The 17103-nt window shown below is 62.3% G+C and overlaps 4 pseudogenes; all 4 read left to right on the top strand.

The window, feature by feature from the left end:
- The first annotated feature begins 3362 nt into the window (after nucleotides 1-3362).
- Nucleotides 3363-3481, top strand: LOC142861817 (uncharacterized; annotated as a pseudogene).
- A 3843-nt stretch (nucleotides 3482-7324) lies between these two features.
- On the top strand, nucleotides 7325-7443 carry LOC142861818 (uncharacterized; annotated as a pseudogene).
- A 3844-nt stretch (nucleotides 7444-11287) lies between these two features.
- Nucleotides 11288-11406, top strand: LOC142861819 (uncharacterized; annotated as a pseudogene).
- A 3846-nt stretch (nucleotides 11407-15252) lies between these two features.
- LOC142861820 (uncharacterized) lies at nucleotides 15253-15371 on the top strand (annotated as a pseudogene).
- The last annotated feature ends 1732 nt before the right edge of the window (nucleotides 15372-17103 follow it).

Here is a 17103-nt window from a genome sequence, read left to right on the forward strand (position 1 = left end):
TTCTCTTCGGATTCATTTTTTTTTTTTTTTTTTTGAGACAGAGTCTCGGTTTGTTGCCCAGGCTAGAGTGAGTGCCGTGGCGTCAGCCTAGCTCACAGCAACTTCAAACTCCTGGGCTCGAGTGATCCTTCTGCCTCAGCCTCCCGGGTAGCTGGGACTGCAGGCATGCGCCACCATGCCCCGCTAATTTTTTATATATATATCAGTTGGCCAATTAATTTCTTTCTATTTATAGTAGAGACGGGGTCTCGCTCTTGCTCAGGCTGGTTTTGAACTCCTGACCTTGAGCAATCCGCCCGCCTCGGCCTCCCAAGAGCTAGGATTACAGGCGTGAGCCACAGCGCCCGGCCGGATTCATTATTTTTAAAAAGTGTCTCTTATCTCTATTATTGCATTTTCTTTTCTCTCTCTTTTCAAGCAGATGATGGGAGTCCAAGTTTTAAGGTGACATGTGTTGCCCGTGCCCCCCTCCCCCCCCCGTGTTCTTATTCATTTACCTCTCATGTTGCTCCAGCATATTGTGGGGGCACCAATGTTAAGGTCGGGTGCGTTGCCCTCTCCCAGCCTCCCCCCTCGGGTCAGAGCTTCAAGTGCGCCCATCCCCCAGTCGGTGCGCACCCACCCCATTCCTAATGGATGTGTATGCCCATCCCCTCCCCCCACCCGCCCGACACCCACCCGAAGAAGGTGATTCCTCTGTGTCCACTTAGGTGTCCATCGGTTCGTACCCATTTGCTGGTGAGCGCGAGCACGTGGTGCTCGTGTGTCCATTCTTGGGATACTTGGCTTACTGGAACGGGTTCCAGCTCTGGCCAGGAGAACCACGAGAGGTGCCCCCTCAGCGCTGCTCCTCATAGCCGAATAGCACTCCGTGGTGTCCACGCGCCACATTTTATTTACCCACTCGTGGGTCGATGGGCACTCGGGTGGCTTCCAGGTCTTTGCGATTGTGACTTGTGCCCTGACTCTAACCCTAACCCTTACCCAGCCCGTCTCCTCCACGGCCCCTGCCTGACTGACTCCTTCCCGCCCGGCCTGTCACCTGTCACCGTCCTCTGCCCCTGCCTGACACGCTCCTCCCCGCCCGGGCCGTCACCGTCCTCGGCCCCTGCCTGACGGGGCTCCTCCGTCGCCTGGGCCTTCCAAGGGCTTGGTGTGGACGCTGGTTCCAGGACGCCCTCCCAGGAACCCGGTAGCAGGGCGGCCGCAGCGTCTCGCGCAACCCAACCGTCCGCCGGCTGGCCGCCGTGGCTAAGTGGCCTGCGGGGGACGTGCTCCCGCTGTGCCGTGGGGGCCCAGCCTGGTGTCTTCTCTGAGGCCCCACGGCTGCCGCTCCCCGCAAGGGGATAGCCGCGGAGGTGGGGACCGCCTCCTCGTGGGGACGTACACCCAGCTCTCCACGTCGGATTCCGGGGCTCTCTGTCCTGCCAGAAGGCCCAGCTGGCCTGCGGGTCCTTAGAGTGGCAAAAACATCCGAAAACTGAGATTGAGGGTCCGGTGGGTGTCTGCACTTTTGTGCTGGGCACCCCAGGGAGGCCCGGGGGCTGGCTGGACAATGCGGTCTGCTGGGCTGGGGGGGGTTTGGAGGAGCAACTGATGCCCTTTGCACTTTGGGTAGCAAGTGTCTGAGGTGTCTCTGGGCCCTGTGCCATGTGGGGGCGGGGGCGGGGGCGGGGTGGGAGGAGGAGGAGGAGGAGGAGGTGGGAAGGGCCGTGGCCTGCAGTCGTGTTCCCCGGGGTGGCACAGCATGTGGCTTCTTCCACAGGCTGCTTGGCCTGGGCTCCCTGCACCTGGGCCTTTGGAGGACTGGCCCTGTGCTTGCCAACACTTCCTGCAGGGACCCAGAGCTGGGAGGTTGCATCTCTCAGCCCTGGGTCGGGCAGAGCCCCAGCGGGCCATGCCCACAACCTCTCTCAGCACGGGTCCCCCAGAAGGCTCCTTTGGGACCAGGATTCTCTTGCGGGTGACTCTTTAAGGTCTGGCCCCTGGATGGAGGGGCACCAGGAGTAGAGGAGCAGGAAGGGGAAGGGGGTGGCCATGCGAGGGGACACTTTCAGGCCAAGTCCCAGCTTCAGCCTGATCCTCCTGGGAACCCCGGGGTGGACATCACACCTCCTGGTTGCCCCGCTCTGAGACAAGGAGCCGGGCTTCGCATTCCCACAGCAGCCAGTCGTGGGCTGAGGACACCTGGGGCGTTGGGAACTCCCTGGCTTCTCCTTGGATTAACATCTGGAGCTGCTTGTGAATTGTGCCGCCACACACACCCGAGTGCAGGTGTCTTCTGCACAGACTGCGGGCCTCGCTCTTCTGAATGCCGCTAGCTCGCCACCCACCCACGGGAGAACCTGGTCAGGGTACTTTCTCTCAGGGGCAGACTCTCATCCGGGCGGGGGGCTACCGGTGTCTCTGTTTGCTCCTTTCTTTCTTCCATTTCGGGAAAGGCTTCCTTACTGGGTGTGGAAATCTCCTATGCCTTTCCTCGCCTATTCTGTCGGCTCTAAAATTCTCTTTCGGTTGCCACCCTCACAGATGGATTAGGAAACTCTTTGCGGTGCACTCATTAGTGAAATGACCTCAATGACGCTGGAATCCAATATCTAATCGCCGATTTTTAGCGAGTCCACACGCCAGGGTGGTTGGGGTCCAATGCAGCCCCGGCCAGGCCCAGGCCCCTTGGACTGGGCCACAGGAGGACACAGAGGAGGGTCCCGGCCCCCACGGTAGCGGTGCGGGCAGTTCTCCAAGGGCTTGGGTGTTTTCCAGAGGGAGGAGATGGAGGGGACTGATTTCTTCAGCGCCCCACAGACCACGCCACCCCACCCCACCCATGGGACACATCCCGAGAGAGAGAGAGACGCCCCATACACTGGCTCCCCTCCCCCGTGCGCTGTGCCCCAGCCCTGGCCCGGGGGAATAGGCGGCCGCGGGGCCACAGGGTGGGGGGCACAGCTGAAAGGGGTTGTGGGGGAGGGCGGCCCCTGGCTGGGGTCAAAGGGCGAGCGCCCCGCCCCGCCCACCCGCCCGTGCGCAGTCAGCGGCCCCGGAGGCGCGCTGGGGGTGGGGGGCGGGGAGGTGAAGGAGGCCAGGCGAGGAGAGGAGGGGGGCTGGAAGGTCTCCACCTTGGCGGGTCCAGCCGTGGAGGCGCATCTTGTGTGAGTGTGAGTGAGTGAGTGAGTGTGAGTGTGAGTGTGTGTGTATAGAGAGACAGCCCCCAACCCCGGCCCGCCGCTCCCTGCCCGCCCCGCCTGTCACCCCGTCCCTCGGAGCCCACGGGACCCGGCCGGCGAACTCAACAGGCCCGGCCCGGCGCGGGAAGCGCAGAGAGGCTCGGCTTCTCGAGCGGGGCAGGGGCGCCCTCCGCCGTCCACGACCACACCACCCCGAACGCGCCCGATCCCGTCTGGTCTCGGAAGCTAAGCAGGGTCGGGCCTGGTTAGAACTTGGATGGGAGACCGCCCGGGAATACCGGGTGCCGTAGGCTTCTTCTTCTTTTTTTTTTTTTTTTTGCCTCTGGTTCTGTCGCGTTTCTGGGAGTGCGGGGGCGGCCCGGGGTGGGGGTGACCCCCACCCTCAGCGCCCGCCGCGGTGCCTGGCGCCCCAGCCCGCACCGTGGGGCCTCCTCTTGTCCCGAGCCGTGACACCGCCGCCACGCGGCAGCATGCGTGGCTTCTGGACAGTCAGGTCTCAGACCAAAGGTCTGCTCTGTGGGAGCCGACACGCTGGAGGAAACCTTGAGAGTCTGAGAGGGGAGGGAGTTCCAGAAGAAGGCCTGGATGTCATTTTGAGGGAGTATGTGACCAGAACTCGTCCCGTTGCTTTTGGGGTTCTATGGGCTACACGTAGGAATCTTTGGTGGTGGCACCTGATGTTCGGGCATCCGGAGTCACACCCAGACCTGCTCCACAGGCCTCCTTTTACTTTTCTCTTCGGATTCATTTTTTTTTTTTTTTTTTTTGAGACAGAGTCTCGGTTTGTTGCCCAGGCTAGAGTGAGTGCCGTGGCGTCAGCCTAGCTCACAGCAACTTCAAACTCCTGGGCTCGAGTGATCCTTCTGCCTCAGCCTCCCGGGTAGCTGGGACTGCAGGCATGCGCCACCATGCCCCGCTAATTTTTTATATATATATCAGTTGGCCAATTAATTTCTTTCTATTTATAGTAGAGACGGGGTCTCGCTCTTGCTCAGGCTGGTTTTGAACTCCTGACCTTGAGCAATCCGCCCGCCTCGGCCTCCCAAGAGCTAGGATTACAGGCGTGAGCCACAGCGCCCGGCCGGATTCATTATTTTTAAAAAGTGTCTCTTATCTCTATTATTGCATTTTCTTTTCTCTCTCTTTTCAAGCAGATGATGGGAGTCCAAGTTTTAAGGTGACATGTGTTGCCCGTGCCCCCCTCCCCCCCCCGTGTTCTTATTCATTTACCTCTCATGTTGCTCCAGCATATTGTGGGGGCACCAATGTTAAGGTCGGGTGCGTTGCCCTCTCCCAGCCTCCCCCCTCGGGTCAGAGCTTCAAGTGCGCCCATCCCCCAGTCGGTGCGCACCCACCCCATTCCTAATGGATGTGTATGCCCATCCCCTCCCCCCACCCGCCCGACACCCACCCGAAGAAGGTGATTCCTCTGTGTCCACTTAGGTGTCCATCGGTTCGTACCCATTTGCTGGTGAGCGCGAGCACGTGGTGCTCGTGTGTCCATTCTTGGGATACTTGGCTTACTGGAACGGGTTCCAGCTCTGGCCAGGAGAACCACGAGAGGTGCCCCCTCAGCGCTGCTCCTCATAGCCGAATAGCACTCCGTGGTGTCCACGCGCCACATTTTATTTACCCACTCGTGGGTCGATGGGCACTCGGGTGGCTTCCAGGTCTTTGCGATTGTGACTTGTGCCCTGACTCTAACCCTAACCCTTACCCAGCCCGTCTCCTCCACGGCCCCTGCCTGACTGACTCCTTCCCGCCCGGCCTGTCACCTGTCACCGTCCTCTGCCCCTGCCTGACACGCTCCTCCCCGCCCGGGCCGTCACCGTCCTCGGCCCCTGCCTGACGGGGCTCCTCCGTCGCCTGGGCCTTCCAAGGGCTTGGTGTGGACGCTGGTTCCAGGACGCCCTCCCAGGAACCCGGTAGCAGGGCGGCCGCAGCGTCTCGCGCAACCCAACCGTCCGCCGGCTGGCCGCCGTGGCTAAGTGGCCTGCGGGGGACGTGCTCCCGCTGTGCCGTGGGGGCCCAGCCTGGTGTCTTCTCTGAGGCCCCACGGCTGCCGCTCCCCGCAAGGGGATAGCCGCGGAGGTGGGGACCGCCTCCTCGTGGGGACGTACACCCAGCTCTCCACGTCGGATTCCGGGGCTCTCTGTCCTGCCAGAAGGCCCAGCTGGCCTGCGGGTCCTTAGAGTGGCAAAAACATCCGAAAACTGAGATTGAGGGTCCGGTGGGTGTCTGCACTTTTGTGCTGGGCACCCCAGGGAGGCCCGGGGGCTGGCTGGACAATGCGGTCTGCTGGGCTGGGGGGGGTTTGGAGGAGCAACTGATGCCCTTTGCACTTTGGGTAGCAAGTGTCTGAGGTGTCTCTGGGCCCTGTGCCATGTGGGGGCGGGGGCGGGGGCGGGGTGGGAGGAGGAGGAGGAGGAGGAGGAGGAGGAGGAGGAGGTGGGAAGGGCCGTGGCCTGCAGTCGTGTTCCCCGGGGTGGCACAGCATGTGGCTTCTTCCACAGGCTGCTTGGCCTGGGCTCCCTGCACCTGGGCCTTTGGAGGACTGGCCCTGTGCTTGCCAACACTTCCTGCAGGGACCCAGAGCTGGGAGGTTGCATCTCTCAGCCCTGGGTCGGGCAGAGCCCCAGCGGGCCATGCCCACAACCTCTCTCAGCACGGGTCCCCCAGAAGGCTCCTTTGGGACCAGGATTCTCTTGCGGGTGACTCTTTAAGGTCTGGCCCCTGGATGGAGGGGCACCAGGAGTAGAGGAGCAGGAAGGGGAAGGGGGTGGCCATGCGAGGGGACACTTTCAGGCCAAGTCCCAGCTTCAGCCTGATCCTCCTGGGAACCCCGGGGTGGACATCACACCTCCTGGTTGCCCCGCTCTGAGACAAGGAGCCGGGCTTCGCATTCCCACAGCAGCCAGTCGTGGGCTGAGGACACCTGGGGCGTTGGGAACTCCCTGGCTTCTCCTTGGATTAACATCTGGAGCTGCTTGTGAATTGTGCCGCCACACACACCCGAGTGCAGGTGTCTTCTGCACAGACTGCGGGCCTCGCTCTTCTGAATGCCGCTAGCTCGCCACCCACCCACGGGAGAACCTGGTCAGGGTACTTTCTCTCAGGGGCAGACTCTCATCCGGGCGGGGGGCTACCGGTGTCTCTGTTTGCTCCTTTCTTTCTTCCATTTCGGGAAAGGCTTCCTTACTGGGTGTGGAAATCTCCTATGCCTTTCCTCGCCTATTCTGTCGGCTCTAAAATTCTCTTTCGGTTGCCACCCTCACAGATGGATTAGGAAACTCTTTGCGGTGCACTCATTAGTGAAATGACCTCAATGACGCTGGAATCCAATATCTAATCGCCGATTTTTAGCGAGTCCACACGCCAGGGTGGTTGGGGTCCAATGCAGCCCCGGCCAGGCCCAGGCCCCTTGGACTGGGCCACAGGAGGACACAGAGGAGGGTCCCGGCCCCCACGGTAGCGGTGCGGGCAGTTCTCCAAGGGCTTGGGTGTTTTCCAGAGGGAGGAGATGGAGGGGACTGATTTCTTCAGCGCCCCACAGACCACGCCACCCCACCCCACCCATGGGACACATCCCGAGAGAGAGAGAGACGCCCCATACACTGGCTCCCCTCCCCCGTGCGCTGTGCCCCAGCCCTGGCCCGGGGGAATAGGCGGCCGCGGGGCCACAGGGTGGGGGGCACAGCTGAAAGGGGTTGTGGGGGAGGGCGGCCCCTGGCTGGGGTCAAAGGGCGAGCGCCCCGCCCCGCCCACCCGCCCGTGCGCAGTCAGCGGCCCCGGAGGCGCGCTGGGGGTGGGGGGCGGGGAGGTGAAGGAGGCCAGGCGAGGAGAGGAGGGGGGCTGGAAGGTCTCCACCTTGGCGGGTCCAGCCGTGGAGGCGCATCTTGTGTGAGTGTGAGTGAGTGAGTGAGTGTGAGTGTGAGTGTGTGTGTATAGAGAGACAGCCCCCAACCCCGGCCCGCCGCTCCCTGCCCGCCCCGCCTGTCACCCCGTCCCTCGGAGCCCACGGGACCCGGCCGGTGAACTCAACAGGCCCGGCCCGGCGCGGGGCCTGGGGCGGGAGGAGGCGGCGGGGAAGCGCAGAGAGGCTCGGCTTCTCGAGCGGGGCAGGGGCGCCCTCCGCCGTCCACGACCACACCACCCCGAACGCGCCCGATCCCGTCTGGTCTCGGAAGCTAAGCAGGGTCGGGCCTGGTTAGAACTTGGATGGGAGACCGCCCGGGAATACCGGGTGCCGTAGGCTTCTTCTTCTTTTTTTTTTTTTTTTTTGCCTCTGGTTCTGTCGCGTTTCTGGGAGTGCGGGGGCGGCCCGGGGTGGGGGTGACCCCCACCCTCAGCGCCCGCCGCGGTGCCTGGCGCCCCAGCCCGCACCGTGGGGCCTCCTCTTGTCCCGAGCCGTGACACCGCCGCCACGCGGCAGCATGCGTGGCTTCTGGACAGTCAGGTCTCAGACCAAAGGTCTGCTCTGTGGGAGCCGACACGCTGGAGGAAACCTTGAGAGTCTGAGAGGGGAGGGAGTTCCAGAAGAAGGCCTGGATGTCATTTTGAGGGAGTATGTGACCAGAACTCGTCCCGTTGCTTTTGGGGTTCTATGGGCTACACGTAGGAATCTTTGGTGGTGGCACCTGATGTTCGGGCATCCGGAGTCACACCCAGACCTGCTCCACAGGCCTCCTTTTACTTTTCTCTTCGGATTCATTTTTTTTTTTTTTTTTTTTGAGACAGAGTCTCGGTTTGTTGCCCAGGCTAGAGTGAGTGCCGTGGCGTCAGCCTAGCTCACAGCAACTTCAAACTCCTGGGCTCGAGTGATCCTTCTGCCTCAGCCTCCCGGGTAGCTGGGACTGCAGGCATGCGCCACCATGCCCCGCTAATTTTTTATATATATATCAGTTGGCCAATTAATTTCTTTCTATTTATAGTAGAGACGGGGTCTCGCTCTTGCTCAGGCTGGTTTTGAACTCCTGACCTTGAGCAATCCGCCCGCCTCGGCCTCCCAAGAGCTAGGATTACAGGCGTGAGCCACAGCGCCCGGCCGGATTCATTATTTTTAAAAAGTGTCTCTTATCTCTATTATTGCATTTTCTTTTCTCTCTCTTTTCAAGCAGATGATGGGAGTCCAAGTTTTAAGGTGACATGTGTTGCCCGTGCCCCCCTCCCCCCCCCGTGTTCTTATTCATTTACCTCTCATGTTGCTCCAGCATATTGTGGGGGCACCAATGTTAAGGTCGGGTGCGTTGCCCTCTCCCAGCCTCCCCCCTCGGGTCAGAGCTTCAAGTGCGCCCATCCCCCAGTCGGTGCGCACCCACCCCATTCCTAATGGATGTGTATGCCCATCCCCTCCCCCCACCCGCCCGACACCCACCCGAAGAAGGTGATTCCTCTGTGTCCACTTAGGTGTCCATCGGTTCGTACCCATTTGCTGGTGAGCGCGAGCACGTGGTGCTCGTGTGTCCATTCTTGGGATACTTGGCTTACTGGAACGGGTTCCAGCTCTGGCCAGGAGAACCACGAGAGGTGCCCCCTCAGCGCTGCTCCTCATAGCCGAATAGCACTCCGTGGTGTCCACGCGCCACATTTTATTTACCCACTCGTGGGTCGATGGGCACTCGGGTGGCTTCCAGGTCTTTGCGATTGTGACTTGTGCCCTGACTCTAACCCTAACCCTTACCCAGCCCGTCTCCTCCACGGCCCCTGCCTGACTGACTCCTTCCCGCCCGGCCTGTCACCTGTCACCGTCCTCTGCCCCTGCCTGACACGCTCCTCCCCGCCCGGGCCGTCACCGTCCTCGGCCCCTGCCTGACGGGGCTCCTCCGTCGCCTGGGCCTTCCAAGGGCTTGGTGTGGACGCTGGTTCCAGGACGCCCTCCCAGGAACCCGGTAGCAGGGCGGCCGCAGCGTCTCGCGCAACCCAACCGTCCGCCGGCTGGCCGCCGTGGCTAAGTGGCCTGCGGGGGACGTGCTCCCGCTGTGCCGTGGGGGCCCAGCCTGGTGTCTTCTCTGAGGCCCCACGGCTGCCGCTCCCCGCAAGGGGATAGCCGCGGAGGTGGGGACCGCCTCCTCGTGGGGACGTACACCCAGCTCTCCACGTCGGATTCCGGGGCTCTCTGTCCTGCCAGAAGGCCCAGCTGGCCTGCGGGTCCTTAGAGTGGCAAAAACATCCGAAAACTGAGATTGAGGGTCCGGTGGGTGTCTGCACTTTTGTGCTGGGCACCCCAGGGAGGCCCGGGGGCTGGCTGGACAATGCGGTCTGCTGGGCTGGGGGGGGTTTGGAGGAGCAACTGATGCCCTTTGCACTTTGGGTAGCAAGTGTCTGAGGTGTCTCTGGGCCCTGTGCCATGTGGGGGCGGGGGCGGGGGCGGGGTGGGAGGAGGAGGAGGAGGAGGAGGAGGAGGAGGAGGAGGTGGGAAGGGCCGTGGCCTGCAGTCGTGTTCCCCGGGGTGGCACAGCATGTGGCTTCTTCCACAGGCTGCTTGGCCTGGGCTCCCTGCACCTGGGCCTTTGGAGGACTGGCCCTGTGCTTGCCAACACTTCCTGCAGGGACCCAGAGCTGGGAGGTTGCATCTCTCAGCCCTGGGTCGGGCAGAGCCCCAGCGGGCCATGCCCACAACCTCTCTCAGCACGGGTCCCCCAGAAGGCTCCTTTGGGACCAGGATTCTCTTGCGGGTGACTCTTTAAGGTCTGGCCCCTGGATGGAGGGGCACCAGGAGTAGAGGAGCAGGAAGGGGAAGGGGGTGGCCATGCGAGGGGACACTTTCAGGCCAAGTCCCAGCTTCAGCCTGATCCTCCTGGGAACCCCGGGGTGGACATCACACCTCCTGGTTGCCCCGCTCTGAGACAAGGAGCCGGGCTTCGCATTCCCACAGCAGCCAGTCGTGGGCTGAGGACACCTGGGGCGTTGGGAACTCCCTGGCTTCTCCTTGGATTAACATCTGGAGCTGCTTGTGAATTGTGCCGCCACACACACCCGAGTGCAGGTGTCTTCTGCACAGACTGCGGGCCTCGCTCTTCTGAATGCCGCTAGCTCGCCACCCACCCACGGGAGAACCTGGTCAGGGTACTTTCTCTCAGGGGCAGACTCTCATCCGGGCGGGGGGCTACCGGTGTCTCTGTTTGCTCCTTTCTTTCTTCCATTTCGGGAAAGGCTTCCTTACTGGGTGTGGAAATCTCCTATGCCTTTCCTCGCCTATTCTGTCGGCTCTAAAATTCTCTTTCGGTTGCCACCCTCACAGATGGATTAGGAAACTCTTTGCGGTGCACTCATTAGTGAAATGACCTCAATGACGCTGGAATCCAATATCTAATCGCCGATTTTTAGCGAGTCCACACGCCAGGGTGGTTGGGGTCCAATGCAGCCCCGGCCAGGCCCAGGCCCCTTGGACTGGGCCACAGGAGGACACAGAGGAGGGTCCCGGCCCCCACGGTAGCGGTGCGGGCAGTTCTCCAAGGGCTTGGGTGTTTTCCAGAGGGAGGAGATGGAGGGGACTGATTTCTTCAGCGCCCCACAGACCACGCCACCCCACCCCACCCATGGGACACATCCCGAGAGAGAGAGAGACGCCCCATACACTGGCTCCCCTCCCCCGTGCGCTGTGCCCCAGCCCTGGCCCGGGGGAATAGGCGGCCGCGGGGCCACAGGGTGGGGGGCACAGCTGAAAGGGGTTGTGGGGGAGGGCGGCCCCTGGCTGGGGTCAAAGGGCGAGCGCCCCGCCCCGCCCACCCGCCCGTGCGCAGTCAGCGGCCCCGGAGGCGCGCTGGGGGTGGGGGGCGGGGAGGTGAAGGAGGCCAGGCGAGGAGAGGAGGGGGGCTGGAAGGTCTCCACCTTGGCGGGTCCAGCCGTGGAGGCGCATCTTGTGTGAGTGTGAGTGAGTGAGTGAGTGTGAGTGTGAGTGTGTGTGTATAGAGAGACAGCCCCCAACCCCGGCCCGCCGCTCCCTGCCCGCCCCGCCTGTCACCCCGTCCCTCGGAGCCCACGGGACCCGGCCGGCGAACTCAACAGGCCCGGCCCGGCGCGGGGCCTGGGGCGGGAGGAGGCGGCGGGGAAGCGCAGAGAGGCTCGGCTTCTCGAGCGGGGCAGGGGCGCCCTCCGCCGTCCACGACCACACCACCCCGAACGCGCCCGATCCCGTCTGGTCTCGGAAGCTAAGCAGGGTCGGGCCTGGTTAGAACTTGGATGGGAGACCGCCCGGGAATACCGGGTGCCGTAGGCTTCTTCTTCTTTTTTTTTTTTTTTTTTGCCTCTGGTTCTGTCGCGTTTCTGGGAGTGCGGGGGCGGCCCGGGGTGGGGGTGACCCCCACCCTCAGCGCCCGCCGCGGTGCCTGGCGCCCCAGCCCGCACCGTGGGGCCTCCTCTTGTCCCGAGCCGTGACACCGCCGCCACGCGGCAGCATGCGTGGCTTCTGGACAGTCAGGTCTCAGACCAAAGGTCTGCTCTGTGGGAGCCGACACGCTGGAGGAAACCTTGAGAGTCTGAGAGGGGAGGGAGTTCCAGAAGAAGGCCTGGATGTCATTTTGAGGGAGTATGTGACCAGAACTCGTCCCGTTGCTTTTGGGGTTCTATGGGCTACACGTAGGAATCTTTGGTGGTGGCACCTGATGTTCGGGCATCCGGAGTCACACCCAGACCTGCTCCACAGGCCTCCTTTTACTTTTCTCTTCGGATTCATTTTTTTTTTTTTTTTTTTTGAGACAGAGTCTCGGTTTGTTGCCCAGGCTAGAGTGAGTGCCGTGGCGTCAGCCTAGCTCACAGCAACTTCAAACTCCTGGGCTCGAGTGATCCTTCTGCCTCAGCCTCCCGGGTAGCTGGGACTGCAGGCATGCGCCACCATGCCCCGCTAATTTTTTATATATATATCAGTTGGCCAATTAATTTCTTTCTATTTATAGTAGAGACGGGGTCTCGCTCTTGCTCAGGCTGGTTTTGAACTCCTGACCTTGAGCAATCCGCCCGCCTCGGCCTCCCAAGAGCTAGGATTACAGGCGTGAGCCACAGCGCCCGGCCGGATTCATTATTTTTAAAAAGTGTCTCTTATCTCTATTATTGCATTTTCTTTTCTCTCTCTTTTCAAGCAGATGATGGGAGTCCAAGTTTTAAGGTGACATGTGTTGCCCGTGCCCCCCTCCCCCCCCCGTGTTCTTATTCATTTACCTCTCATGTTGCTCCAGCATATTGTGGGGGCACCAATGTTAAGGTCGGGTGCGTTGCCCTCTCCCAGCCTCCCCCCTCGGGTCAGAGCTTCAAGTGCGCCCATCCCCCAGTCGGTGCGCACCCACCCCATTCCTAATGGATGTGTATGCCCATCCCCTCCCCCCACCCGCCCGACACCCACCCGAAGAAGGTGATTCCTCTGTGTCCACTTAGGTGTCCATCGGTTCGTACCCATTTGCTGGTGAGCGCGAGCACGTGGTGCTCGTGTGTCCATTCTTGGGATACTTGGCTTACTGGAACGGGTTCCAGCTCTGGCCAGGAGAACCACGAGAGGTGCCCCCTCAGCGCTGCTCCTCATAGCCGAATAGCACTCCGTGGTGTCCACGCGCCACATTTTATTTACCCACTCGTGGGTCGATGGGCACTCGGGTGGCTTCCAGGTCTTTGCGATTGTGACTTGTGCCCTGACTCTAACCCTAACCCTTACCCAGCCCGTCTCCTCCACGGCCCCTGCCTGACTGACTCCTTCCCGCCCGGCCTGTCACCTGTCACCGTCCTCTGCCCCTGCCTGACACGCTCCTCCCCGCCCGGGCCGTCACCGTCCTCGGCCCCTGCCTGACGGGGCTCCTCCGTCGCCTGGGCCTTCCAAGGGCTTGGTGTGGACGCTGGTTCCAGGACGCCCTCCCAGGAACCCGGTAGCAGGGCGGCCGCAGCGTCTCGCGCAACCCAACTGTCCGCCGGCTGGCCGCCGTGGCTAAGTGGCCTGCGGGGGACGTGCTCCCGCTGTGCCGTGGGGGCCCAGCCTGGTGTCTTCTCTGAGGCCCCACGGCTGCCGCTCCCCGCAAGGGGATAGCCGCGGAGGTGGGGACCGCCTCCTCGTGGGGACGTACACCCAGCTCTCCACGTCGGATTCCGGGGCTCTCTGTCCTGCCAGAAGGCCCAGCTGGCCTGCGGGTCCTTAGAGTGGCAAAAACATCCGAAAACTGAGATTGAGGGTCCGGTGGGTGTCTGCACTTTTGTGCTGGGCACCCCAGGGAGGCCCGGGGGCTGGCTGGACAATGCGGTCTGCTGGGCTGGGGGGGGTTTGGAGGAGCAACTGATGCCCTTTGCACTTTGGGTAGCAAGTGTCTGAGGTGTCTCTGGGCCCTGTGCCATGTGGGGGCGGGGGCGGGGGCGGGGTGGGAGGAGGAGGAGGAGGAGGAGGAGGAGGAGGAGGAGGTGGGAAGGGCCGTGGCCTGCAGTCGTGTTCCCCGGGGTGGCACAGCATGTGGCTTCTTCCACAGGCTGCTTGGCCTGGGCTCCCTGCACCTGGGCCTTTGGAGGACTGGCCCTGTGCTTGCCAACACTTCCTGCAGGGACCCAGAGCTGGGAGGTTGCATCTCTCAGCCCTGGGTCGGGCAGAGCCCCAGCGGGCCATGCCCACAACCTCTCTCAGCACGGGTCCCCCAGAAGGCTCCTTTGGGACCAGGATTCTCTTGCGGGTGACTCTTTAAGGTCTGGCCCCTGGATGGAGGGGCACCAGGAGTAGAGGAGCAGGAAGGGGAAGGGGGTGGCCATGCGAGGGGACACTTTCAGGCCAAGTCCCAGCTTCAGCCTGATCCTCCTGGGAACCCCGGGGTGGACATCACACCTCCTGGTTGCCCCGCTCTGAGACAAGGAGCCGGGCTTCGCATTCCCACAGCAGCCAGTCGTGGGCTGAGGACACCTGGGGCGTTGGGAACTCCCTGGCTTCTCCTTGGATTAACATCTGGAGCTGCTTGTGAATTGTGCCGCCACACACACCCGAGTGCAGGTGTCTTCTGCACAGACTGCGGGCCTCGCTCTTCTGAATGCCGCTAGCTCGCCACCCACCCACGGGAGAACCTGGTCAGGGTACTTTCTCTCAGGGGCAGACTCTCATCCGGGCGGGGGGCTACCGGTGTCTCTGTTTGCTCCTTTCTTTCTTCCATTTCGGGAAAGGCTTCCTTACTGGGTGTGGAAATCTCCTATGCCTTTCCTCGCCTATTCTGTCGGCTCTAAAATTCTCTTTCGGTTGCCACCCTCACAGATGGATTAGGAAACTCTTTGCGGTGCACTCATTAGTGAAATGACCTCAATGACGCTGGAATCCAATATCTAATCGCCGATTTTTAGCGAGTCCACACGCCAGGGTGGTTGGGGTCCAATGCAGCCCCGGCCAGGCCCAGGCCCCTTGGACTGGGCCACAGGAGGACACAGAGGAGGGTCCCGGCCCCCACGGTAGCGGTGCGGGCAGTTCTCCAAGGGCTTGGGTGTTTTCCAGAGGGAGGAGATGGAGGGGACTGATTTCTTCAGCGCCCCACAGACCACGCCACCCCACCCCACCCATGGGACACATCCCGAGAGAGAGAGAGAGACGCCCCATACACTGGCTCCCCTCCCCCGTGCGCTGTGCCCCAGCCCTGGCCCGGGGGAATAGGCGGCCGCGGGGCCACAGGGTGGGGGGCACAGCTGAAAGGGGTTGTGGGGGAGGGCGGCCCCTGGCTGGGGTCAAAGGGCGAGCGCCCCGCCCCGCCCACCCGCCCGTGCGCAGTCAGCGGCCCCGGAGGCGCGCTGGGGGTGGGGGGCGGGGAGGTGAAGGAGGCCAGGCGAGGAGAGGAGGGGGGCTGGAAGGTCTCCACCTTGGCGGGTCCAGCCGTGGAGGCGCATCTTGTGTGAGTGTGAGTGAGTGAGTGAGTGTGAGTGTGAGTGTGTGTGTATAGAGAGACAGCCCCCAACCCCGGCCCGCCGCTCCCTGCCCGCCCCGCCTGTCACCCCGTCCCTCGGAGCCCACGGGACCCGGCCGGCGAACTCAACAGGCCCGGCCCGGCGCGGGGCCTGGGGCGGGAGGAGGCGGCGGGGAAGCGCAGAGAGGCTCGGCTTCTCGAGCGGGGCAGGGGCGCCCTCCGCCGTCCACGACCACACCACCCCGAACGCGCCCGATCCCGTCTGGTCTCGGAAGCTAAGCAGGGTCGGGCCTGGTTAGAACTTGGATGGGAGACCGCCCGGGAATACCGGGTGCCGTAGGCTTCTTCTTCTTTTTTTTTTTTTTTTTTGCCTCTGGTTCTGTCGCGTTTCTGGGAGTGCGGGGGCGGCCCGGGGTGGGGGTGACCCCCACCCTCAGCGCCCGCCGCGGTGCCTGGCGCCCCAGCCCGCACCGTGGGGCCTCCTCTTGTCCCGAGCCGTGACACCGCCGCCACGCGGCAGCATGCGTGGCTTCTGGACAGTCAGGTCTCAGACCAAAGGTCTGCTCTGTGGGAGCCGACACGCTGGAGGAAACCTTGAGAGTCTGAGAGGGGAGGGAGTTCCAGAAGAAGGCCTGGATGTCATTTTGAGGGAGTATGTGACCAGAACTCGTCCCGTTGCTTTTGGGGTTCTATGGGCTACACGTAGGAATCTTTGGTGGTGGCACCTGATGTTCGGGCATCCGGAGTCACACCCAGACCTGCTCCACAGGCCTCCTTTTACTTTTCTCTTCGGATTCATTTTTTTTTTTTTTTTTTTGAGACAGAGTCTCGGTTTGTTGCCCAGGCTAGAGTGAGTGCCGTGGCGTCAGCCTAGCTCACAGCAACTTCAAACTCCTGGGCTCGAGTGATCCTTCTGCCTCAGCCTCCCGGGTAGCTGGGACTGCAGGCATGCGCCACCATGCCCCGCTAATTTTTTATATATATATCAGTTGGCCAATTAATTTCTTTCTATTTATAGTAGAGACGGGGTCTCGCTCTTGCTCAGGCTGGTTTTGAACTCCTGACCTTGAGCAATCCGCCCGCCTCGGCCTCCCAAGAGCTAGGATTACAGGCGTGAGCCACAGCGCCCGGCCGGATTCATTATTTTTAAAAAGTGTCTCTTATCTCTATTATTGCATTTTCTTTTCTCTCTCTTTTCAAGCAGATGATGGGAGTCCAAGTTTTAAGGTGACATGTGTTGCCCGTGCCCCCCTCCCCCCCCCGTGTTCTTATTCATTTACCTCTCATGTTGCTCCAGCATATTGTGGGGGCACCAATGTTAAGGTCGGGTGCGTTGCCCTCTCCCAGCCTCCCCCCTCGGGTCAGAGCTTCAAGTGCGCCCATCCCCCAGTCGGTGCGCACCCACCCCATTCCTAATGGATGTGTATGCCCATCCCCTCCCCCCACCCGCCCGACACCCACCCGAAGAAGGTGATTCCTCTGTGTCCACTTAGGTGTCCATCGGTTCGTACCCATTTGCTGGTGAGCGCGAGCACGTGGTGCTCGTGTGTCCATTCTTGGGATACTTGGCTTACTGGAACGGGTTCCAGCTCTGGCCAGGAGAACCACGAGAGGTGCCCCCTCAGCGCTGCTCCTCATAGCCGAATAGCACTCCGTGGTGTCCACGCGCCACATTTTATTTACCCACTCGTGGGTCGATGGGCACTCGGGTGGCTTCCAGGTCTTTGCGATTGTGACTTGTGCCCTGACTCTAACCCTAACCCTTACCCAGCCCGTCTCCTCCACGGCCCCTGCCTGACTGACTCCTTCCCGCCCGGCCTGTCACCTGTCACCGTCCTCTGCCCCTGCCTGACACGCTCCTCCCCGCCCGGGCCGTCACCGTCCTCGGCCCCTGCCTGACGGGGCTCCTCCGTCGCCTGGGCCTTCCAAGGGCTTGGTGTGGACGCTGGTTCCAGGACGCCCTCCCAGGAACCCGGTAGCAGGGCGGCCGCAGCGTCTCGCGCAACCCAACCGTCCGCCGGCTGGCCGCCGTGGCTAAGTGGCCTGCGGGGGACGTGCTCCCGCTGTGCCGTGGG

Source organism: Microcebus murinus, chromosome 17 (assembly GCF_040939455.1).
Source record: "Microcebus murinus isolate Inina chromosome 17, M.murinus_Inina_mat1.0, whole genome shotgun sequence".
Classification (NCBI taxonomy): domain Eukaryota; kingdom Metazoa; phylum Chordata; class Mammalia; order Primates; family Cheirogaleidae; genus Microcebus; species Microcebus murinus.